Source organism: Sarcophilus harrisii, chromosome 2 (assembly GCF_902635505.1).
Source record: "Sarcophilus harrisii chromosome 2, mSarHar1.11, whole genome shotgun sequence".
Lineage (NCBI taxonomy): Eukaryota > Metazoa > Chordata > Mammalia > Dasyuromorphia > Dasyuridae > Sarcophilus > Sarcophilus harrisii.
In genome coordinates, this window is record NC_045427.1 from 17,423,689 (window position 1) to 17,449,622 (window position 25,934).

The window sequence follows — 25,934 nt, forward strand, 5'->3', positions numbered from 1 at the left end:
CGAGTTCAAATCTAGTCTCAGATACTTAACACTTCCTGGCTGTGTGGCCCTGGGCAAGTCGCCTCAATTACCTCAGGAAAAAAAAAATGGAAAACAAAATTCATTTGAAAGAACAAAAACTAACAGATATCAAGTGAATTAATTAAAAATGTGAAGGAAAGTAGCCCATCAGTTCCAGATTTCAAACTATATTACTAAGTAGTAATCATCAAAACAATCTGGTTCTGGCTAAGAAATAAAGTATTAGATTAGTTTTACACATTAGGTACAGCATACATATTAGTAAATTACTATGGTAACCTAGTGTTTGATAAAGGCAAAGAACCAAGCTTTGGAAATAAAAACTCATCATCTAACAAAAATTTCTGAGAAACTTTAAAACAGTATGGCAGAAGCTAAACATAGTCTTCATAGCAACTCATCATATAACAAGACAAGATCAAATGGATTAATGATCTAAATCTAAAAGGTGATGTTATAAGTAACTAGAGGAGCATGTAAAAATATACGTATTGACAAGAGAAATTTACCACTAAGCAAGAAACAGAGAGATCATCTCTCCAGAAAATAATTTTTATAGAAAGAAAAAGAAATAATTTTGGTTATATGAAATTGAAAATCTATTTCACAAATAACACTAATGCAGTAAAAATTATTTAAAGAAAAACAAGGGTGTAGATAAGAGAATTCATAACAAGTTTCTCTGATAAAGATCCCATTTCTCAAATATATAGGGATTTGAGCCAAATTTATAAAAACAAGAGCCATTCTCTAGTTGATAAATGGTCAAAGGTTGTGAAAAGGCTGCTTTTAGGAGAAGAAATAAAACTATCAATAGCCATATGAAAAAAATGCTCTAAATCACCACTGTTTAAAGAAATGAAAATTAAAACAATTATAAGATATCACCTCATTCCTATCAGATTGACTAACATGACAAAAAAAGTAAAATGAGAAGTAGTAGAAAAATTGGGACACTGATGCATTGTTGTTAAAGTTGTGAACAAGTCCAATCATTTTAAAGAACAATTTGAAATTATTTCCAAAGAGCTATAAAACTGCATACTTTTTAAATTCAGCAATATAACTACTAGGTCTGTAACCTAAAGAGAACAAACAAACAAAAAAATAGAGGAAAATAACCCGTTTGCATTGAAAACAAATTAAAGGAACTCTTTTTGTGATGGCAAAGAATTGGAAATCTAAGGGGATGTCCCTCAGTTTGGGAACAGTTGAAAAAGCTCTGGTATATAGATGAGATAAAATACTATTATGCTGTAAAGAAATCTTGAATAGGATGATTTCAGAGAAATCTGGAAAGACTTTAGGAACTCAGGAAAAGTGAAATGAGCAGAACCAGAAGAAATTGTACACACTAATAGCAATATTGCAAGGAGGATCAACTATGACATTTAGCTAATTCTGATCAATGCAGTGAACCAAGACAAATCCAAAAGAAACATGATGAAACATGTTGTCCCCTCCACTGCTGATCTCTGAAAATGTAGTGAAGTATACATTTTTACTTTCTTCATTTTTTTCTTTTTGTTAGTGTTTTCTTTTGCAATATGGCTAATGTAGAAATGTTTTTCATTATTCCACATATATAATTGATACAAAATTGCTTAACTTCTCAAGGAGGGGAGAGGTACATAAAGGAGGGAAATAACTGAAAAGAAATATTCATAAAAATTTTACATGTAGTTGGGAAATATCTAATGAAGACAAAATATAAAAATAAATAGATTTAATCTGCATTACTAATTTTTCCCACCATTTTCTTTAGGCAAACAATAAATCAAACCCTTATTTAAACAATTCATAAATGCTCACACAAAATTTAACAATTGTCTTTCCAAAAAGGTTCAAACTCGATCCAAGAAGCATATGGTTCAGCCTAAAGCATGTATGTCTTAGGAAAGAGTCAATCTTCTTAAATTTGTGAAGTGAAGGGGGAAGAGTTCTTTTGATATTTTCTGTCTGCTTGGCATAGTTTTGGATCACTGAACTACTGAGAAGAAACAAGCCTTTCATATTGATCATCACACCCGTTTGCTCTTATTATGTACAATATATTATTGGTTCTGCTCGTTTTGCTCAGCATCAGTTCATGTAAATATTTCCAGATCTTTCCATAATCAGTTTGTTCATCATTTTTTATAAAACAATCATATTCCATTACCTTCATATACCACAACTTGTTCAACTATTCCCCAATTGATGAACATCCATTCCTTTTCCAATTCTTTGCTACGTGTGATCACTTTTCAAATACTTGATGACAATAATCATGCCTTCCATGTTCCACCTTCTCCAGCAAGTTTTCCCTCCCCCCAGGTAGATGCCCAAGTTCTTTCAATCTATCCGTATGTGACATGTTCCTAAGAATCTCTAGCATTTTGTTTTTCAATCTTTACATTCTCACCAGTTAAAAATGTCTTTCCTGAAAAATGAAGCCCAGAAAATAATATAATACTAGAATTGAAATCTCCATGAAGACTATTGCCCCTCTCTTTTTGGAAGCTAAGTACTTATTCTTTTAACCTAAGACCGAATTAACTTTCTTGGCTTTGACAGCATATTATTGATTCAAATTAAGCTTTTTATACAAAATTCCCTACTCCTTTTTTCATATGATTTGGCTTCCTGTTATGACCTCCATAGTGAGTTTAAATAAGTCTGCTATATCTAGTTTATCTGAATCCCCAGGAGAAATACCAAAACATAGTTCATAATTAGACTGAGAGCTGCTTGAAGATAGAGACCGAGTTTTTGCCTTTCTTTGTATCTTCAGCAATTAGTATAATACCTAGCACATAGTAGATGTTGGTTATTTAACTGATTAACTGTCACCCTGATGTTTCATGTCTACCTGTTTTCTCCCTCATGCTCTGGGCAAAATAATCAATATGAAAAGTATATGCATTTGATTTTCATATGATTTAACTCACTACATCTTTGGCCCCCCCCCCCAAACTTTCCTTTTCCTGATACATATAGATATATAAACGCATGTTATTGTGCATATGTGTATATTTACATAAATATATACATATATAAATTTGTTTGCACACAGATAGATAGATAAATAGATGAATGACTGAAAAAAAAAAAACACTTCTTAAGCACCCAGTATATACCAGGCATTGTGTTAAGTCTTGATGATAAAAATATTTGAAAAGTAAGGTCATCCTTGTTTTCAAAAGACTTAGTCTAATGAAGAAGATAATGCATATGTATGTGTGTCTATACATATAAACATACACACATCATACCTACATACATATGTGTCTACATGCGTGCATGTATAAATATATGTATATATGTATATATGTACACGTACATGTGCATATATGTGAATTTATATAATAACATTTATACCGCATCTTCTTCTCCATTAGATTGAAATTCCTTGAGGATAAAAATGGTCTTCTTTTTAAGGTAAGGTGTTTGTATCATCAGAACTTAGCCCGATGCCTGGAACATTGTAGGAGCTTAGTGAGTTTTTCACCATCATCATTATTATTATTTCAATTTCATCTATTCATCTATCTTTTTAAGTTACAAAATTCAATTTTGTTTTAAAAATTTTGGGGGGGTGAAGCTTAAGAACAGAGAGAAAACAGAGCAGTTTAAAAATAAAACAAATTCATGCAACTTTAGTTCAATAAAGTTCTACTTATTATGTGCAACCACTATGTCAGGTGCTGGAGTTACAGAGATAAAAATGAAATGTCCCTACTTTCCCAGAGTTTACATTGTACCAGGAAGAAAAGATCTTTATTCCAATGAGGAAATACACGATGTTTAAAACATAATTAGTAACAATGGAGGAAGAAGACTAGAAGGATGAAATGGCACTTGAGCTTTATTCTATGAGTAAAGACACACACACACACACACACACACACACACACACTTTAAAGTAATAGAGTTAAAGGCAAGATCTTTAATAGAACAGAGAACTAAGGCAAAAGGGGTGAGTCTGGCGGTTGGGATAATAAGTCCTGTGACAATGAAAGTTGCAACGAAGTGTGGGCTGCATTATTCAGAAATACCTCCCCTCCTCAATAGCACCTGCAGATTCTCAGGAGGCCAGAGAATTATGGTGTCAAAGTAAAATAGAAGAAGGTCAATAAGACAGATATATGGATGCCTACAGGTGGAATATCACCTTGGAAAACCACAGCTTGACATTATCTATGTTTTGTTGTATTTTAAATGGACCATATTAAATATTTCCCAATTTTAGTTTGGTCTGGCTATAGTTTGGTCAGAGCTCACCTGCGAAGTGAGCCCGATGACAGCCTCTAACCCAATGTTGCTTCAAAATCTGGATATAATATCATCCCACTAAAACAGTCCCACTTTGGGCAATATACCATCCTTTACACAGCAAAAATATAGAAATTAAATTTTTAAATAAACAACCACAGAAAAGGCAAAATCCCGAGTTCCCTAAACAAAGTAGGAATCTTGAATATAGATACTTGGCTTATCTAACGTTACTAAGTCCCAGGTCAAAAGCCTACAAATAGATGTCAAGCAAAAACTTTTTTTTTGTAATTATCATTATTGTAATTTTAGAAATAGCCCAAAAAAGAAAATAAATCCCCAGTATGATATAAATATCAATAGTATCATACATGTGAACAGGATTGTTTCCAAAGAGCTTTACATACATTATTTAATTTAATTTGTAATAACCCTTATTAGATAAGCAATGCAGATTCAATTAGTCTCCTCATCTGTAAAATGTGGATAATAGCAACATCTCCACAGGGTGGTTGGGAGAATCAAAGAAGATAAGCCAACAAGTCAAGACAAGCCTATGAGCTTTTATGAAGCCTTTACACTATGCACAAGGCAAAGAAAAGCAAATACAACCCTTGCCCTCAAGAATCTTGCATTCTAATGGGGACATCATTAAAGGAGATGAAAAGCAAACTTTAAGATACAAATACAAATTTGATACAAATACAAATTGTGATACAAATTTGAGCTATCAAATCAGAGTAGAAGAGTGGGAGAGATGGCAGAGAACCTTAGAAAGTACACTTCTTCTCTGTAAGCTTCTGTTTCTTTATCAGAAAATGAGACATTTGGACTAGCCAACACCTAAGGGTTCTTTCCAACTCTAAATGCACGATCCACCACTTTTTAAGTCAGTCTAAATTCCCAATAGCTTTCATTGCTCTCACAATTAACACGTCTGCCATTTCTCTTACAATTGACTCATATGGGACTTCCAGCTATTTGAGAGAAGCTTCTTGAGAAGGAATCGAACCCACGTGATTTCACCACAAAGATCCAGAGATCCTACCTTCAGTGAACTGTCTCAATCTATTAAAGTAAGGAATCTGAAGTCATGTGTTTTGCCACCAAACATGTTGTTCTATCCTAAATATATATGTCTTGATGCGAGAGGAGGATATATTCTTTCACAAGTTAATAGAGAAAAAATAACTATAACAAGACACAAACCACCAAAAAGCAGAAGGAAATTGATGTAATTATAGATGTGCCCTAGGGTTTTCTTACTGGAAAGAACTGAGGAAAATATAAATCTGAAGAAACAAACAATTTCTACTTTTATTTTTACTCCTGATTGTAGTCACTTTGTCATATTTTAGAATCCCTCAGGTAGAAGAAAAAACAATGCCCATTGGGTCCAACCTAAGCCTGAACAAGAATCTCTCTGATCCTTGGTCCTTGAGCTTCTACTTGAAAACCTACAGGATAGAGGTTAGAGTGATGGACTGGAGCCAAGAAGACCAGGGTCTCTGATTTTTGTTAACTGTATGACCTTGGCAATCTGAGACTCAACTTCCTCATTTGCAAATGGGGAGGATAATGTTTGTAATCCTATCCTTAGAAGGGTTGTTATGAATATGTCAAATAAGGTATATAGTGCCTTGTAAATGTCGCCTCTGACCCTCTCTCTCTGAAAACAGCAAATTTTATTTTGGGCAGCTCTCATAATGAAGATGATTTTCCTTACATGAAGCCAAAATCTGCTTGGTCACAACTTTCACTTATTGTTCCTAAATCTCTGGAGTGAGGTGAGCAAGATTTACCCTTCCTCCACATGACAGCCTTTCCAGTGTTTAAAGACAACTATTAAGCTCCCTCACTTTTTTTTTTCCTGTAGGTTAAACATGCTCATGCTGAGTTACTTTTGCTAATCCTTATAAAAAAATCAGCGTTCTCATCCCTTCATCCACCATCTCTATTGTGAGCCACATTCTTTTTTGGTTTGCTTTTGCTGAGGCAATTGGAGTTAAGTGACTTGCCCAGGGTCACACAACTGGGCACACACACAAGATGCATTAAGTTCTGAGAGCAAATTTGAACTCAGATCCTCCTGACTTCAGGGCTGATGCTCTAGCCACTGCACAAGAGCTGCTCCCATCAGTCACATTCTTGTCATGAATCTTCTGTCACTGTGGTCTAAGATCCCATTCATTAAGTATGTTCTAAACAACAAGGACAAGAAACTTTAGACCTCAACAACCTGCAGACAAAAAGCAATTTCAGAATGATGGAAAAAGTAGAGAGCAAAACCTAAAAAAAAAAATCAGCAGAAAGAAATGGCAATGTCTAACTCAGAAAAGATTTAGAGAATTAAATCATTTAATTGACCTTAAGGTGTTGGAATCCTTACAAAGTGTTAACTCATTAGAGTTGATAGAGATAATAATTATCTAATTTAGCCTGGTTCAGTATGATTGATCTGATCTTACAAGGAGATGTTATGAGCCAGAACTTAAAACAAGGTACCCCATTCTTTGGTGTGTTCTTCTGCTTCAGGAATTGTTTATGGCATTATGTAAAGGAGGGATTTGGAAGAGAGCTCTTTTATCTGGCTATGCCTTCCACCTATCTCTTTATAGGGGGACAAAGGTATGAAATATTGTGTATAAACCAGATTGTTTTGTGATATTTTCATTAGTTTTGCTATGTTATTTCTTTTTTTCTCATTTTATTTTTGGTTATGAGACAGTTTTCTGATAAAAGGGTATACTTTAGAAAATATATGCCATATAAAAACTAAAAATATCAATAAATTGCTTTTTTAAAGTCTTCTGAACAACACTAACTTTTTACCCTAGTTCTTTCTCATCCCTTGAACATAATTTCTCTACTGATTGCTGTTCGACTACTTCAAATGGTCCTAGTGTCATTGGTGTGAATGTTTCTACCAATGTGAATTAACTTGTAGTTCAATGTGTTATTGGGGAAAAAGATACCAGGTCCAAAGTAAACAAGGGATTTGAATTTAATTCTGATACTTCTTAAATTTTTTAGCCTTGGCAGTAATTTACATTATTTTGGTGAACTTTTATTTATCTGTAAAATGTTAAACTTGGATTTGTGGCAGCTGGGACATTTATTTATCTGACAAAATCTGTGGCAGCTCAGTGAATACTGCCAAAACTGGATTCAGAAAGACCCAAGTCCAAATGCAGACACTTAATAGCTTAGTGCCCTGAACAAATACTTTACCCTATTTGCCTCAGTTTTCTCATCTGTAAAATGAGCTAGAAAAGGAAATGGCAAATCGCTGCATTATTTTTGCCCAAAAAATCCAAATGGGGTCACAAAAAGTTGAACACAACTGACATGACTGAACAAATAAAGTCAAATAATAATACCTGGGGAATGTCACTAGTGACTACCTCTCTTCAGTTTCCCCTATGAAAGTCTCAATTATTCCATCAAGTCCACAACTGTTCACTCCACCCACAAGCATAGGATCATGACTAATTCTTTTTGAAATCTAAGACTATGTCAACAGTATCCTTTTGACATATGAGACTTCCCAACTTCCCAACATAGTACTTGGCATATAAGTCCTCAAAAGTTGATTGAAGCATTGAGAAGTTAAAAGATTGATAAGTTACTATCATGACATCATAGAATTTTAACTGGAGACCTGGAAGAGATAGCAACAGCTATTTAATGAAGGCTCTTCATGTAATCCAAAGAGTTTAAATGGCTTGTCCAGGGTCATAGTAAGTCACTGAACAAGCTTTTATTGAGCACTTGCTATGTGTTAGGCACGCTGCCAAGGGCTGATGTATAGAAAGATAGAACACAATCCCTATCTTCAATGTATTTCCACTCTAATACATGAGAAAACTTATAAATGACTGGATATATACATGAATGAATAAATAATATTTATTGCATGCTTATATAACCCTGTGTTCAGGAAATTCAGGCACCTTGATCACTTCCCTGCCACCTTGTTGTGACTTTCATGAAATTAGGAGCATTTTATTCTTTAAATGCACTTAGCACAGAGCCTGGCATACAGTGTGTGGTTAATTAATGCTCTGTCTGTCTGTGTACTTTCAAATAAAAAAGTAAGACACCCCTTGCTCTCCAGAGATTCTCATTCTAATGAAGACAACACATATGTTTCCACAGCAATTGAGAAGGCAAGGCCCCCTTTTTATTTAAAGTACAATGCAAAGAAGATGGCAGTTTTCATTCTTTCTTTATTATTCTTTCATGTAATTGATCCTAATAAACATTTTTTCACATTGAGGCTTTGTCCAATAGAAAGAACTTTGGGTGCAAAAACCACGTGTTAAGGAAAAAAGCGGCTACAGCTCCTGCAGAAACAGTTCACATCATTACTCATCATTACTGGGAGAAAGACACAAAGATAGACAGATACAGAGCAGGGAGAGAGACAGACTGTGAGACAGAGATAGAGAGAGACAGAGACAGAAAGAAAGAGAGGCAGAGAGAGAACGGTTTTAGGAATAGGACTAAGAAAAAAAATTAAATGAAAGTGTGTGTTGTCTGTCAAGTGGGTACTCCGAAAGTATAGTAGAAAAGATGGGGGAAAAGATGAAAGAAATAAGAATGGGCTTTCTTTACTCCAAATGATGACGGCCATTCAGAAATATTAGTGGCAGCCCCTATTGCTCAATCAATGATGCCATAAGAAGCACTTTAAACATATGAACTTCCACAATCAAGTTTCAGCTTAAATATTGCTAGTTAAATGTCATTCTGTAGGTAGGATATTAGTCCTTGAGACCATTTAGAAACCGAGTAGAACCAAGTGTTCTGGGAAGGAATGAGCCAGAGAACGCTATCTCTCAAGATTCCCCATAGAATAATAGAAATTCCCTTCCAAAAACATAAAACTACCCTCAAAACTTCAACTGAAAATTAAAAACTCCTCAAGTATATGAGCAAACTAAAGGATAGCTGATGTAATTACATTTAAAAAAAAAAAATATGGATTCAAGGAAGAGGAGATTACATATCCAGAAGAAAACTACAGCAATCTTTGTCAAAGAGCATCAGTAAGATGATGGAGATCTGGGGATGTTCTAAAAAGATATATACTCCCAGAGAGAGTATTCTTTAAAAGACAATGTTCTTGTACCTTTAGAGTGTCCCAAGAATCTCAGTGAAGTTGTAGTTATTAAAGCTTAATGCTAGAGAAGCTTTAAACTACACTAAGACTTTGGGTACATGTTTATTCTGAGAGACTGTCTGTAATAGAGACTAAATCTGGAGTGAGGATTTTGGTGTCTGCATCTAAGCAGCCAGCCTAGAATTCTGAGCAAGATCTGGGAAGTTATGGTTCTAACACAAAAAGTCAGGATGAATTAGAAAGAATGGGGCAGTTCAATCTATAAGAGGAGATAAAAGAATCAACTGACATTAAAGCCTAGTGAGAAAAGCAACCATTATTCTTGAATTGTTGGATATATATATTTGTTTTTTAGTCTTATTCTATTTTCTTAGCTAAAAAAATAGTTATATTAAAAATAAGATCTCAAGCTGATCTGGGATCTTTTAATCAACTCAATGACATTGTCTTGGAATTTGATCATCTCCATAAAGAAGATGTGCATATGACTATGAACATGTATAAATATTATGTATAAATTCATGCCTCCTTGAAGAAGATGAGGGATCTTGGTTTATGGATGAAGTAGATCATTTATTGGACAAAGGTTCCTATAAAAAGATCTGGGTTACAACATCAAGCCTTTCTCAATTTACTCTTACTTTTTTTTCCCCCCAGAGAGATTCAGTTAGATGTGAAGACAGGACAGAAAGCAGAGTCTAGAAGTCGTCATGAAAATGCATCAAAGGTAAGTGGGGGCAAACAAGCAAGCCAGGTGCTGACTGATATCTACTCATCTTTAAATTCTGCACATTTATTTTTAGGCTTTTAAAAATATCCTTCTGAAAAGGGCCCATGACAGAAATGATATGTGTATATATGAATATGTGTATGATTGTGCATGAATATATATATATATATATATATATATTCACACATGTGTGTATTATGCACATGTGTGTATGGATACAATTGTGTATATATAAGATGTATACATATGTCTGTGTATACATGTCTGTTTAGATGTATGTGTATATATCTTGAACTAGCTATTTTATAAGAGGAGGAAATAACCATTTATACAGCATCAACTATGTGTTGAGTATTATACCAACTGCTTATAAATATTACCTCATTTGATCCTCACAACAATTCTGGATGTATGCTATAAATATCTCCACTTTACAGTTGAGGAAACTGAGGTAAATGGAGGTTTAGTGACTTACCAAGAATCAAATAACTGGTAAGAGTAAGGCTGGGTTGAATTCAGATCTTCCTTACTTCACATCCAGAGTTCTATCTCCGGCCCTAGCTTGCTGCCTCTAAATACCTACAAATAGTATCTTGTTATGGGAGCCACCTGCTAGTGGATGCTGGGAGATCTAATTCTGACCAGCAGAGATCCCTCCATGTGAGAGGTGTTCTCTGACCTCTCTCTTTTTCCCTCTTACCTCCAATTCATTTCATTTCCAATCCACAAGCAACATCTGCAGTCAGTAAAGGCTGATTTGCAATTCCTTCAAGTGTGTTATGATTCACAGCTGTGGGGGCTTTTGGAGAACCCACCTGCCCCTTAATGGTACAGTCCCCTTTAACTCTTTACAGGCTTTCTGGGTTTCACACTTAGACATGATGCTTAACATTATCTTATCTTATCCTTCAAACAAACCAGATGTGAAAATGCTATAATAGCCCCAATTTTCCTGAAGTGGAAACTGAGATAAAGACAAAGTGACTTGCCCCGGATCTCACAGCTAGTGAATATGTGAGACTGGTTTTGAATCCAGGTATTCCTGATTCCAGGTCCACTGGATACACATCAATAAAATTCCCTTTAATTTTTGAGTAATATAGACAACACTGACCTGTCATTAGCCCAAATTAAATCACAATCAAAACTGAAATTGGCCCAAGTAAGACAACTGAAACCCCATTGTCTTCTGGGAAATGTCAAATTTATTAGACTCTGTTCAGCATAATTTCCCATGAATTTGGTGCCAATCAATAACTAGATCTAGAACATAATACAATAATAATAGGATTATGATAATATAATAATAATATAATACAGGTGCATGTTGACAGGTAATCAGGGACCAAATATGACTTTAAAATAATTAGGGAGAATCAGGGAGTCATTTTCCTTGCCCCACCTCTGCTTTTCTGTCTTCTTCCTCTTAAATGTGACCTGATAACCAGATGAATTCTCTTTGCCTTCCCTACTAGCTGGCAGCAAATGACAGGGCATGGAGGAAATCCCTTCCCCCACCCAGCAATAGTAGCAGTAGTAGAAGCCCACATGCTTGCAGCTTATACTTGCTGGGTGGTGTCAGAGGAGAGCTTATGGTAATTTCAGCTTCTCTCCTTCCTTTTCTGAAAATAAAACTGAAACCAGAGTTTTAAATAACTGAAATCCCTTCCCCCACCCAGCAATAGTAGCAGTAGTAGAAGCCCACATGCTTGCAGCTTATACTTGCCGGTGGTGTCAGAGGAGAGCTTATGGTAATTTCAGCTTCTCTCTTTCCTTTTCTGAAAATAAAACTGAAACCAGAGTTTTTTAATTTGCTTTAAATATTTTTAATTTAATGTTTGATTCTAAATTTAAATACTTTTCTAAATTTACAAATATTATCTTATCCTCAAAACAACAGAGGAAGATGCTATAATTGCCCCAATTTTACAAAACTGAGGTTTTGATTCTAAACTTAAATACTCCTTTAAAAAAGTATTTCCATATACAGTGTAGATTACAAAAAGAGAATGATATATGGAACTAGGAATCTCTAATTCCTTAACATTTACTTTAATAGAAAAGATAAAAGAGATTATACACATTATTTTCAAAACTATTCCAATTGTCCGTTCTTTTTTTTCTCTTCTCTCTATACTTCTTTTTTCAATAGTATTTTATTTTTCCAAATACATGGAACGATAGTTTTCAACATATCTATTTTGTATATCTTTGACAGAATGGTTAGAATAATAGGCCCAGAGTGAGGAAGTAGTCTTCTTCCTAATTTCAAATCTAATCTCAATAATCTATGTGACTCTGGGCATGTAATTTAACCCTGTTTACCTCAGTTTTCTCAGCTATAAAATGAACTGGAGAAGGAAATGACAAACCACTCTGATTTCTTTCCTCCCTCCAAAAAAAATCAAATGGGGTCACAAAGAGTCAGGCACAACTGAAACAACTGAACAACTATATCAACCGATGAGAAAAATGATTTCTTCCTTGGTGCTGGAATTTATTTATGATCTAATCCTTTATATTTAGATCATTTAGATATTTGGAGCTTATATTGCTAGAGCGTAAAATGCTGGTCAAAAGATACCTAATTTCTATCAGACTGCTTTTTAGAAGAGTCATTAGGGTTAGTTTTTGCTTTTTGGTTTGCTTGATTGTTTGGTCAATTACTAAGACCTTGGCTCAATAGATAAGAGTCTTTGGGTTTGTTAAATAGTAGATTACTATTTCAATTTGTTTATGTGTTTTATGTTATCTAATATGTTCTACTGATCAAACTCTTTATCTTTTAACAGCAAGTTATTTGGGTTTGTGATTGGTGATTCTAGATCCTTTTCCCTGCTGCATATTTCCATTATTTCCCTGGGTACATATAATAGGTATTATATCTTATTCAAAACTTTTTCCTGTGTTCATTGATATAATAATATGATTTTTACTATTCTTGGTGTTAATACGTTAAATTATGTCATAATTTTCCTTGAGCCAGTTTTGCATTTTTGATATAAATATGCCCCAGCTATGTTGTATAAACTTCCTGTTATGATACCACAGGCTCTTGGCTTATATTTTATTTATAATTTCTGTGTGAATACTTACTGGGGCTGTATGAATTCCTAATTTCCTACATTGAAATCTTGGAAGACTTGTATGAACTGATATAGAATAAAGTGAACAGAACCAAGAGATCATTTTAAACAGTAAAACCAATATTTCATACTGATGATCAACTGTGCTCTAATTCACTTTTGACTAGAGAAATGCAAATTAGAACAACTCTGAGATACCATCTCACACATGTCAGCATGGTTAATATGATAAATAAAAGGAAAATTGTAAATGTTAGAGGGGATATGGGGAAAGTGAAACACTAACCACTGTTGGTAGAGTTGTGAAATGATGCAACTATTTTGGAAAATAATTTGGAACTATACTAAATGGGCTATAAAATTGTTCCTATCCTTTCATTCAAAAGTATCACTGTTAGGTCTACATCATAAAGAGATCAAAAATGGGGGGAGAACCTACTTGTACAAAAATATTGATAACAGTTCTTTTCTGGTGTCTAAGAATTGAAAATTGGGGCAATGTCCATGAATTACGGGGTGGCTGAACAACTTGTGATATCTCACAGAATATCAATGTGTTATGATGACAAGTAGGATGATTTCAGAAAAACATGAAAATATCTATCTATCCATCCAAGAAGGATGCTTAGAGAGATGTATATGTGTATTTCTGAGTATGACACCTTTAACCCAATTGACCAAATGTTATATCATAAAAACATCACAGAAAAAAAACAGAAAAGCATAATATTAAACATTTTATTGACCATAATGCAATGAAAATTATATACAACAAAGGGTCATAGGGGAAAAAAGACTCAAAATTAGATGGAGACTAAATAACTTACAAGCAAACATTTAGTGTATTCGATAACAAATCATAGAACTATCATTAAAATAATGAGAACAATAAATAAAAAAGACAAATCTTTTTGGGTGCAGCCAAAATAGTCCTTAGATAAACAATTATTTCTTCAAACATTTTTTTATCAACAAAAGAGAGAAATAAAAGATCTATCCCTTGGCCATTCAACCAAAAAATCACTAAAAAAAATACAACAGTAAAAATTATACAGCAAAAAGGAAATCCCACAAAGAAGAAGTTAGTAAAACTAAGGTAAAAATAATTAATAATTAAATTTGAAGTTGTTTTTTTAAGCAAGAAATATACAATTACTAGGTAATTTGATTTTTAAAAAGGAAATGGAAAACCAACAAATGAAGTGAACTGGATGAATAGTTGGGGAGAGGGGGAAGTATCTATCAATGAAGTAAAAGTCAATTTAACAGAAGTAGAGAATTTCAACAACTCAATCTCAAGAATAGAAATCAAATGAGCTACAAATGACTTCCCAAGTATTTTTTTAAACAGGACCAGATGGATTCCTATTCAAGGAAAGAAAAAATCTAATTTAACACAAATTATTTGCAAAAGGAACAAAGAAAAGTCTACTACCCAATTCCTCTTATTGCATAAATATAGTTTTAATGAAGCCATAGAGAGTCAAAGTAGAAAGAGAAAAGTATAGACCCATGTCTCTTAATATTTTTGTCAATTATCATTTAAATATTGTTATTATTATTTTTAGCATTCTTTTTTTAATTGTGTTCCAAATTTTCTTCCGCCCACCCGTTGGGAAGGCAAGCAATATGCTATGAATTATACCTGTGAAATCATGCGAAACATATTTCCATATTAACCATGTTACCAAAAAAGACATGAAAAAAAAAAGCTGAAAAAATATGCTTCAATTTACACTCAGAATTCATCAATTCTCCTTATGAAGGTATACTGCATTTTTCATCATGAGTCCTTCAGAATTGTCTTGAATCATTTTTTTTTTTTGATCAAAGAAGCTTAGACTTTAATATATATATATATATATATATATATATATATATATATATATATATTTTATCCCCCCCCCATAGTACATTAAAGCAATTCTTGTATTTTTAAAAAAGTTGAGTTCCAAATTCTCTTCCTCCTCTCCCCTTTTCTGAGACAGCATGCAATCTGACATAGGTTATACATGTGCAATCATGTAAAACATTTCCAGACTAGTAATTTTGTACTCGGACCAAAAAAAAAAAAGGAATGAAAGTAAGAAAGAAATTGAAAATAGTATGCTTCAGTCTAAATTTAGACAATATCAATTTTTTTCTTAGCATATTTTGCCACGAGTCCTTTGGGATTGTCTTAGATTGGTGTATTTCTGTAAATGATTGTCATTGATAGTTCTTCATTGAGAAATATTGCTCTTGCTATGTACATCATTCTTCTGGTTCTGCTCACTTCACTTTGCATCAGTTAATGTAAATATTTTCATGTTTTCCTGAAATTATCCTGCTTGTCATTCCTCATAGCACACTAATATTCCTTTTTTTTTTTTTTAATTTAATAGCCTTTTATTTACAGGATATATACATGGGTAACTTTACGGCATTAACAATTGCCAAACCTCTTGTTCCAATTTTTCACCTCTTACCCCCACCCCTCCCTAAATGGCAGGATGACCAGTAGATGTTAAATATATTAAAATATAACTTAGATACATAATAAGTATACATGACCAAAACATTATTTTGCTGTACAAAAGAATCAGACTCTGAATTATTGTACAATTAGCTTGTGAAGGAAATCAAAAATGCAGGTGTGCATAAATATAGGGATTGGGAATTCAATGTAATGGTTTTTAGTCATCTCCCAGAGTTATTTTTCTGGGCATAGCTAGTTCAGTTCATTACTGCTCCATTAGAAATGATTTGGTTGATCTCGTTGCTGAGGATGGCCTGATCCATCAGAACTGGTCATCATCTAGTATTGTTGAAGTATATAATGATCTCCTGGTCCTGCTCATTTCACTCAGCATCAGTTCGTGTAAGTCTCTCCAGGCCTTTCTGAAATCATCCTGTTGGTCATTTCTTACAGAACAGTAATGTTCCATAATTTTCATATACCACAATTTATTCAGCCATTCTCCAACTGATGGACATCCATTCAGTTTCCAGTTTCTAGCCACTACAAAAAGGGCTGCCACAAACATTCTTGCACATACAGGTCCCTTTCCCTTCTTTATGATCTCTTTGGGATATAATCCCAGTAGTAACACTGCTGGATCAAAGGGTATGCACAGTTTGATAACTTTTTGAGCATAGTTCCAAACTACTCTCCAAAATGGTTGGATTCGTTCACAACTCCACCAACAATGAATCAATGTCCCAGTTTTCCCACATCCCCTCCAACAATCATCATTATTTTTTCCTGTCATCTTAGCCAATCTGACAGGTGTGTAGTAGTATCTTAGAGTTGTCTTAATTTGCATTTCTCTGATTAATAATGATTTGGAGCATCTTTTCATATGACTAGAAATAGTTTCAATTTCTTCATCTGAGAATTGTCTGTTCATATCCTTTGACCATTTTTCAATTGGAGAATGGCTTGATTTTTTATAAATTAGGTTAATTCTCTATATATTTTGGAAATGAGGCCTTTATCAGAACCTTTGACTGTAAAAATATTTTCCCAGTTTATTGCTTCCCTTCTAATCTTGTCTACATTAGTTTTGTTTGTACAAAAACTTTTCAGTTTGGTATAATCGAAATTTTCTATTTTGTGATCAGTAATGATCTCTAGTTCTGCTTTGGTCATAAAGACCTTCCCCTTTCACAGGTCTGAGAGGTAAACTATCCTATGTTCCTCTAATTTATTAATAATTTCATTCTTTATGCCTAGGTCATGAACCCATTTTGACCTTATCTTGGTGTACAGCGTTAAGTATGGATCAATGCCTAGTTTCTGCCATATTAGTTTCCAATTTTCCCAGCAATTTTTATCACACAGTAAGTTCTTATCCCAAAAGCTGGGATCTTTGGGTTTGTCAAAGACTAGGTTGCTATATTTGTTGACTGTTTTATCCCTTGAACCCAATCTATTCCACTGATCAACTAATCTATTCCTTAGCCAATACCAAATAGTTTTGGTAACTGCTGCTCTATAATATAATTTTAGATCTGGTACAGCTAAGCCACCTTCATTTGATTTTTTCATTAATTCCTTGAAATTCTTGACCTTTTGTTTTCCATATGAACTTTGTTGTTATTTTTTCTAGGTCATTAAAATAGTTTTTTGGGAGTCTGATTGGTATAGCGCTAAATAAATAGATTAGTTTAGGTAATATTGTCATCTTTATTATTTTTGCTCGCCCTATCCAAGAGCATTTAATATTTTTCCAATTGGTTAGATCAGACTTAATTTGTGTGAAAAGTGGTCTGTAATTTTGCTCATAAAGTTTCTGATTTTCCCTTGGCAGATAGATTCCTAAGTATTTTATATTATCAGTAGTTACTTTAAATGGAATTTCTCTTTGTAACTCTGACTGTTGGATTTTGTTAGTGATATATAAGAATGCTGATGACTTATGCACACTAATATTCCATGAAATGCCACAAATGGTACCACAATTGATAGGCATTCCCCCAATTTTTGATTCTTAGACACCACAAAAGAACTATCAATATTTTTGCACAAATATGTCCTTTCCCTTCCTGTAGAGGGTCAGAGTCAGTGAGGAAACTCTGGGTAAGATATAAGACCCTTCAGCCCAGAGGGAAGCTGCTAACAATGTCTGGTTCAGCTCTTCATCTCCCCTCAGGGCTCTGGGCCTTCCTGAGAAGTCAGGGTGTGGTGACAGCTTGTGTTGAGATTGAAGCAGAGTGATAGCAGGTGGAAGAGTGATACCAGGTGGCAAACTACATAGCAATGTGATCCTACTTACTCAGAGTTGTTTTTGTTACATTATAAAAAGGGGAAAGCCCTTGAAATAAACAAACTGCATTTTCACACCGTCCTTGGGAGTCCCTCCTCATCACTTTTCCACTAGCAAGGTATATTTTAATCACCCTGGTATGGGGGCTCTAGAAAGCAATGGTATGTTTTGTCACCCCAACTTGGGGGCTCTAGAAAACAGGATATTTTAACCACCCCAGTGTGGGGGCTCTAGAAAGCAATGGTACATTTTATCACCCCAACTGGGGCACCCTACAAAGCAAAATTCAATATTGTAATCACCCCAACTTGGGGCTTTAGAAAACAGGACATAACACCTTCCCCCCCCCCTTTTTTTGATCTCTTAATGATATAAACCTAATAGTGGTACTTTTGGATGAAATAATAGGCATAGTTTTATAGCCCTTTGGGGATAGTTCCTAATTATTCTCCAGAATGGTTGGATCACTTCACAACTCCACCAACAATGCATTAGTGTTTCATTTTTCCCACTCTCCCCTTAATATTTATATTTTCCTTTTTGTTTTTTTTTTTCATCATACTGCTGATCTTATAGATGTGAGGTAGTATCTAAGAGTTGTTTTAATTTGTCATGTCCTGTCCAGTGTCCTGTTCCTTGTGCCACCTAGCCATGAAGGCATGATTCTTTTGCACATGGATTATTACAATAGTCTATTGGATGGTGTCTCAGTCCCAAATATCTCCCCAGTAGATTATTCTGCTACAGTGGATCCTTTATTCAGCTGTCAATTTGATCTTCTTTAAGTGCCCGTCTGACTATATCATTTGCCCCCCTCATCTGTTCCAATTCTAAAAACCTCAGAAAATCTCCATTAACTCTGGTATTATATATGAAATTTAACATTTGACTTTGAAATCCCTTTGTATATTTTATTCCTTTTAAATATCAGTTATATACCTTACTCTATTAACCCACAACCACTATGTATTCTGCCACTGATCTCCTTGTTGTTCCTTGACTATTATGTTCCATCTCTCTATTCCAAGCACTTTCATTGACTATTTTTCATCCCTCCTCTTCTCTACCTTCTGGCTTCCCTAGTAGTATCTTTTAAATCTCACCTAAAATCTGACTTCCTTGTTCTCAAGTTTACTGTCTTTTCTCTGAGATTATCTCCAAAATATCATGTGTATATCTTGTTTATAAGTAATAATATGCTCTCCATTAGGCTATTGTCTAGTTTTTTGAGAGCAGAGACTATTGATATTGTTATTGAATCTTTTTTTGTATCCTTAGTGATTAGCAAGGTGCCTGGAACCTTGCTTAATAAAATGCTCATTGAATGATCTCTTTGCATCCACCCTCTGGTTTTGCTTATGACACATCCCTTCCTGAATTTACTCTCTTATTTCTCCCTCTTCCCTTCTCCCTGTTCCTTTCTGTTTCCAGTTGAATTGAATATATTTCTATAATAAACTACAGGGGGGTTGGGTGGGTGTGCTTACTTACTTCCTTTACCCTGTTCAGAGGAAAATGAGATTTAAGTGACTCTTGTATTTTCCAAACCTTCCAAATTTGTATAAACTTCTTCTTGTGTACTCTAATTATGAGATAATAAACTTTCCCAAACTTCCTTCCATTTTCTTTCCTAGTAGATATTTCTCCCCTCTTTTCCTTTCTTCTTTTATGTCATCAAAATATAACAAAATAAACTCAGGCATTCTCCCCTGGTGGCTTGACCTCCTTAGTCACTCTTTCCAGCAGTTCCAGCTGCAACTTTATTCATTTCTTTTGGCTTCAAGTGGGGAGATTGGAATCCCCCTTGATCCTCCCTGGATATTTCCAGGATCTTTCTCTCTACTTCCATCACTCAGTCACCTCTCCTTTTATGATATTCATGCAATTAATATCTGCCAATCCAATGAAAAGACTGATAATTATTATGTGCAGTCCTCCAGGTTACTCAACTTCCTTCTTCAATGAGTTTGGGACCTGTCTCACCATTTTTCTTTCTTCCTCAACTCCTGTCTTCATACTATGGGGTTCCAATACACACAAAAAAACTTCCTCAAACAAACTAACTACTCAATCCATCACTTCCCATGACCTCTTCCTCCATCATACACAAAGGTGGTCTTATCTTTGATCTTGCTATTACCAATAAATACACTAGACCATGCTCACGAATTCTGAAATCCTCAAAGAGTTGTCCGTAATCTATGAGCTTTCTTCTTCTCCTTCTTCCTTTTTTTTTTTTTTTTTTTTTTTTTTTTTTTTTTTTTTTTTTTACCAAACTCTACTCTTCATCCATACTTCAACCTTCAGTTCTATATTTCCTGATTTGTCTCTCAGCAGTGGACACTCTCTTTTCTTTTCCTGGTCTTGACCCTGTGGTAAACCAACTCAACTCTATATTGCCCTCTTCTCTTGAATCTCTGGCCTCTCTATTACATTTCTAGTTCCAAATTCCATCCCTTCCTCCTATCCCTCCCCCTGCCTTGAGAAAGCAAGCAATTTGATTGTGATTGTACACACGCTCATTTATCTTCGATCTCTCCCTCTGTCCTGGCTCATTGGGTTCACCTTTCCCTCCGAAACTCACTGGAGACTATGGGTTACCATGGAACTAAGTGTGAGTTACTCCAATAGATTATCTGTCATGTGGCTCAAATAAGATAATAGACTATAGCAGTGTCAAACTCAAATAGAAAAGATGGCCACTAAACTATCTATAAGGATACATCGAGGAGCATACTGACTTAGAAACCCACATATTAATTTTATCTATGTTTTATTGTATGTTTACTTTGTTAACTTATTTCCCACTTATTTTTGGATCTGATAGAATAAAGACTCACTGGGGAGTTTCATTTCCTTTTCTACTAGACACCAGACCAGTTTGAAGAGGGGGGACAAACACAAAAGTGAAAGCTCCTGGCCTCAAGGAGGTTACATTCTAATGGATTTAAGACTCCTTGAATCTTAAGAGACTGTTTGGTTAAGAACTCCTCCCCAAGCTGTGCTCCTCCCCTTCAATTTTAAAAGCATTTATTTAAGGCATCTATGTACTAGGTACCGAGGTTACATTGACAGAAAGGAAACAAGCTTACACTCTAATATTGAAGACTAGGTTCGGAGTTAGACATCACTATACTTTGTAAATAGCATCAAAAGTGCTATTTACATTTCAAATAGTCTTATTATTCCTAGTTCATTCAACTCTCTTTCCTCAATTTCCCCACACACACACACACACTTAGTTCTCCACTTTACCACCTTGTCTTCGGAGGCTTTCATAGGATCATTGACTCAGAGCTGAAAGGGATCTTTCTCTCATTTTACAGATGAGGAAACTGAATAATTTGAATAATTGTTATGTGACTTGCTCAAGATCTTGATGGTAGTGAGCAGCAGAATTACAATTTGAGCTTGGGTTCTTTGACTCAGAGCCTATTGTTTTTGTTTTTGTCTTTTCCCCCAAATGTGTTATAGTGCCCCTCAGTGTGCCCCCTTGGCCTAAATCTGGCCACATTCTCAGGCCTGTCCAGTAGCACTTGATTAACCACAGCCCTTTGGCCTAGGAATTCAGGCACTGCATTGACTGTTAGGGCAATTCCAGGAAATGAAATCCACAGCAGGAGGTCCCAGAATTTCCTCCAGATTGACCCAGTGGGAAACAAAAGAGGAAATGTTATATGTTCCCTTTCCCTTTTGCCTCAGTGCTTTGACCTAAAGCCCAAGAACACGGGGTGTGAGATGAGAACCAGTAACTAAAACATCTTAAGATGGAAAAAGGAAACAAAACAAACTTTCTCTCATAAGGGTGGATCTGGAATCAGTTCATGATATGAGCGAGGTGCTAATCTTCATGCATTTGCGGCCCCCACCCTCAGCCTTATCTTTCTGCCTTTGTTTTCCATGAAGAAAATTGCTACCTAAGGAGCCAAGGGAAAAACTTTCTCACTTCACAGCCAACTCTAACAGGGACAGGGTCCTCATAGGTCATCTGATCTAACCCTCTCATTTTACTGAGGAGGTGACAGGCTCATATCTAGTCAATGGTAGACATAGAATTTGAATCTTCCACCCAGGACTTCTACTGATATTCCATTTTCTTCTATTTGAAAAGGCTAAGGGTCATCATGAAACAGTGAAGAAAAAAAAGGACACACTCTGTTTCCCTCTTCGTGATAGCTTTTGACATTCAAGAGTACCACTGGCCCTTTTATTTAAAAATTCCAGCAGTATTAATAAAATAGTTAAATTACCCAGAAATATGTGTCTCAGACTTTTTAAACCTCACATTGAGATGTCCGTGGGAAATGCCTCTGGGGTTTGCATCAAATGGGATTTTGATTTCAAAACCAACGCTATAGTTTGTGGCAGAAAACAAGTCAGCTTTCTATTAAGTTGTGACATGATACGAGTCTGCAGTAGATTTCCAAATTTTAGCTGGAGACTGCTATCACCTTGTTTCTGCTTCTTCGGATCGGTTGATCTAGTTTTCTAACATTTGATCAATACAGCTTCTCTCCTATATATCTTTTAGTTGCACTCCCAGGACCACTACCCTTTGGTTCAGGTCCTCATCACCTGGTCTATTTACTGCCTCCAAATTGAACTTCCACTTTACATCGACTTTACGTTGTCCATCCAATCCAAAATGAACATCCCAAAGTACAAGTTTAATTGGACATTGCTTAGAAAGTTTCGTGCTTCTCGAATAAAATAACAAATTCTCACCTTTGAATTTAAAGCCCTCCAAGATCGGGCTCTAGCCTACATTTACCAGCATCTTTCACTTGCCTGCTCTCCATAATCCCTACATTGCAAATTGGCCTATTTTCCATTCCCCAAACTCGGGAACACATTTCCTTTCTATAAACTGTCTCTCTTCCTCAGAAGAAATTCCCTCCTCAACTATGCGTTTGCTAAGACTCAGGTCACAGGGACAATTAGATTGTTCAGTGGTTAGAGTACCAGCCTTGGACCTGAATTCAAATCCAGCATCAGATATTCAACACTTACTGTGTGACCTAAGCAAGTCATTTAACCCTTAATCTCAATTGATTTGGGAGAGAGCAGGGAAGAGAACAACAACATAAGACTCAGGCCATGAGCCACTTGTGTTCTATGTAAGTCATTCTGTAATGAACACCGTGATCCTTGTGGTTGCCATTACTATCTGAGCAAGAAGAAATGTCCTGTTCTATATCCAATTTATATTATACATTTGGCATCTCTATATTTCTTCCTGCTCCCTTTTTGGGGGAGCCCAATTAGATTTTTGAGCCATAACTATTGCTATAATATATATGTAAAATAATATATTGCTTTAATATATATGCAATTTCCCCTTGGATGTCAGGGTGGAGTAATGAGCCAATGAGTGTGAAAATGCAAAGCCTACTTCTTTTACTAAGAGGAAGTTTCCCATATAGACAAACCCAGGAAAACCACAATATTTGAATAAAGAACAAGGTCACCAATCCTCATGTCCTTGGCCAAGCAGTGCTTTTGAACTCTGTGCTATGGATCTGTCTATATTACTATGTCTGCATCTATCTATATTTATCTATAGTTATCTATTTATTGTGTATAAGCAATTATAGACATATACCTGACTAGATTGAGCAACAGATAGTTATAGTTATAGGCATGACTATACCAAAAAATAAATATATACAAACTGTTTTATTCCCCACATAAGAATGGCAGATTTTTGATGTCAGAAAATTTTTTTCTTCATATTTTTTTCAATGTATTTCTAAGTTCCAGGACAATAAATGCAGCCTGGATTGCATTGGATCCAATTGGATAGGATTGAGTTGGATTGGATAGAACCGGATCGGATTGGGCTGGATTGTGTTGAATTAGATTAGACTGAAGTAGAGAGGAGTGGAGTGTATCTGATTAGGTGAGGCAGGATTTTAGGAGAGTCCATTGGACTGGATTGGATCAGGTCCATTGAATCATGGGGGAGAGGGAGAGTCCAGAATTTAGAGTTAGAAGGAACCTCAAATTAGATTGAATAGATTTCATGTTAGAGGAAAGGCAAGATGAGAGAGGTTTTTTAACTTCTGAAGACTATAATAAGTAGCAAATCAATCCTTCAAATCCAGAACTTTTAAAGTCTTGCCCCTCTCCAACCCATTGGGGATGGAACCCATTCTCTGGGGGAGAACTACCAGAAATATTAGCACCGATGCCATACAGTCGAAGCCCACAAGAGGGCACCAGAGGCATTGTTCTGCACTTAGCATCTCCCTAGGACTGGCCGAAGCTAGCCACTCTTCCATCCGACTCGGATCTGGGAGGAAGTGGGTGGGCAAGCCCAAAGCCTGGGAAAATGACCACGGCAATCGTCGCTTGTGTTTACAGAGCACCTTTCTCCAATGAGCTCAGCGAACTGAGAGGTTGTTATTCAGCGGGGGGCTCCTAGATGTGGGAAATGAGGGAGCATGTGGTTTTTGCATAACCTGGCCCTCCTCACGTGGCTGGCCCGTGGCCACAAGGCCACGGGCTGCTGGAATCTCCCTACTTCAAATCCCCATCCAATTAGCCTCCCTGATAAGCTGATGCTTGACCTTATTTCCTTAGGAAAGAGCAGCTGAGCAAGCCCCAGAGTTCCTCACGTGTGTCCTGGGAAGGAATGGAGGATTTATTATTTATTTATGTGAAGAGGAAGAATCCTCAGGACTGAGCACAGGGCCCATTATTGACTGTAAAGGGCTTTGTTGTCATATACTATACCCTAACACCGGAATCGTAACCAGGGTGTGGCGAACAGGATCTAGCCCCAGGGCAGCAACATTTAGAGGGCCTCTGAAAGGAGACCAAAAGTATTCTTAAATCAGGGTGAGGTTGGGGTGGGAACTGATCAATGATTTATAACCAGAAAAGAATTTAGAAGTCATCTAGACACCTCATTTGACAGATAAAGAAATTGAGTACCAGAGAGATGAAATAACTGGGAAGTGCACAAACAGTCCTTATCTTCAATCCAGCCCTTCTTCATCTTTGCCTCTTAGAATCCTTTGCTTCTTTCAAAACTCAGATCAAGTAGCGCCACCTACACAAAGATCTTCCCTAGCTCTTTCCCATAGGTTACATATTGACTTAGTTTTAAAATAAAGTAATATTTATGTTTCATTATGGTTTTATTTATTCTGTTACTATTTTCCAATATTGGGTGAACTGCATTCAGGAGTATTGTGGGCCATGTGCCCAGTGCTTTTGACACTTCTTCTCTAGACAACTTCCTAAGATTAGAAATTGCAGAGGAGATGGTTCCTGCATTGAAAGAGGGAGCTTCCTCACCTGGGAGATTTCTACACCAGTGAAATCAGAGATTCAGATCCAATCTCTGTGTATTAAAATATGACTTCACTGATAGAATGGAGGTTTCTTAAAAGCAGAAGACATTTCTTTTCTTTTCTTTTTTGCCTTTTTATCTCTGCCCCTAACAAGATGCCTGGCCCTAACTCAGATCTGAGTTTTGCAATACGAATTGTGAAATGTCCCTGTCCTGTCCATTCCCAAATTAAGAAAAATGAGGATCAGAAACACATTGAATTGGAAGAAAAAAAAAAGATCCTTGTGTCTTTCTCTAAATGGAGGCCATGCTTCCAAAGGAAGATAGGCCTAATTAACAAAACTACAGGACAGCTTTAGTCAAGTAGAAACAATGATAATTGATTTAACTAATTTTTGGACAGAACATGAACTCTCTCTTTCATGGAGCAAAGGGGATGGCATCAAAAGCTCACCGATTTGGAATTTGTAATCATTCATGCTTCACAAATATGATTCTTATTAAACTGAATGATTCAAGTGATCAAATCTTGTGCGCATGTCCAGGATTGGGACAGGAGTGTAAGTCCCAGGTCAGCAATTTGTTAGCTCGATGATTTAGAGAGCCCCACTCTTCAGAACTCAATATCCTCATCTTTGAAATGAACCAGCTAAGATTTAACCTAGCAACTAGG

General features: G+C 35.6%; 1 protein-coding gene across 2 annotated transcripts in view; it reads right to left on the minus strand.

Moving 5' to 3' along the window:
- Positions 1 to 25,934, minus strand: part of LOC100935186 (OX-2 membrane glycoprotein) — a 110,522-nt gene that overhangs the window by 30,075 nt on the left and 54,513 nt on the right. Inside the window, exon 1 of one of the 2 annotated variants that reach the window (XM_031949654.1) lies at positions 10,606 to 10,686. The exons of the other annotated variant lie outside the window; for it this stretch is intronic. The gene's annotated coding sequence lies outside the window, so the exon portion shown is untranslated. Of the gene's footprint in view, positions 1 to 10,605; positions 10,687 to 25,934 lie in introns of those variants that run through there. 2 annotated transcript variants of the gene reach the window in all.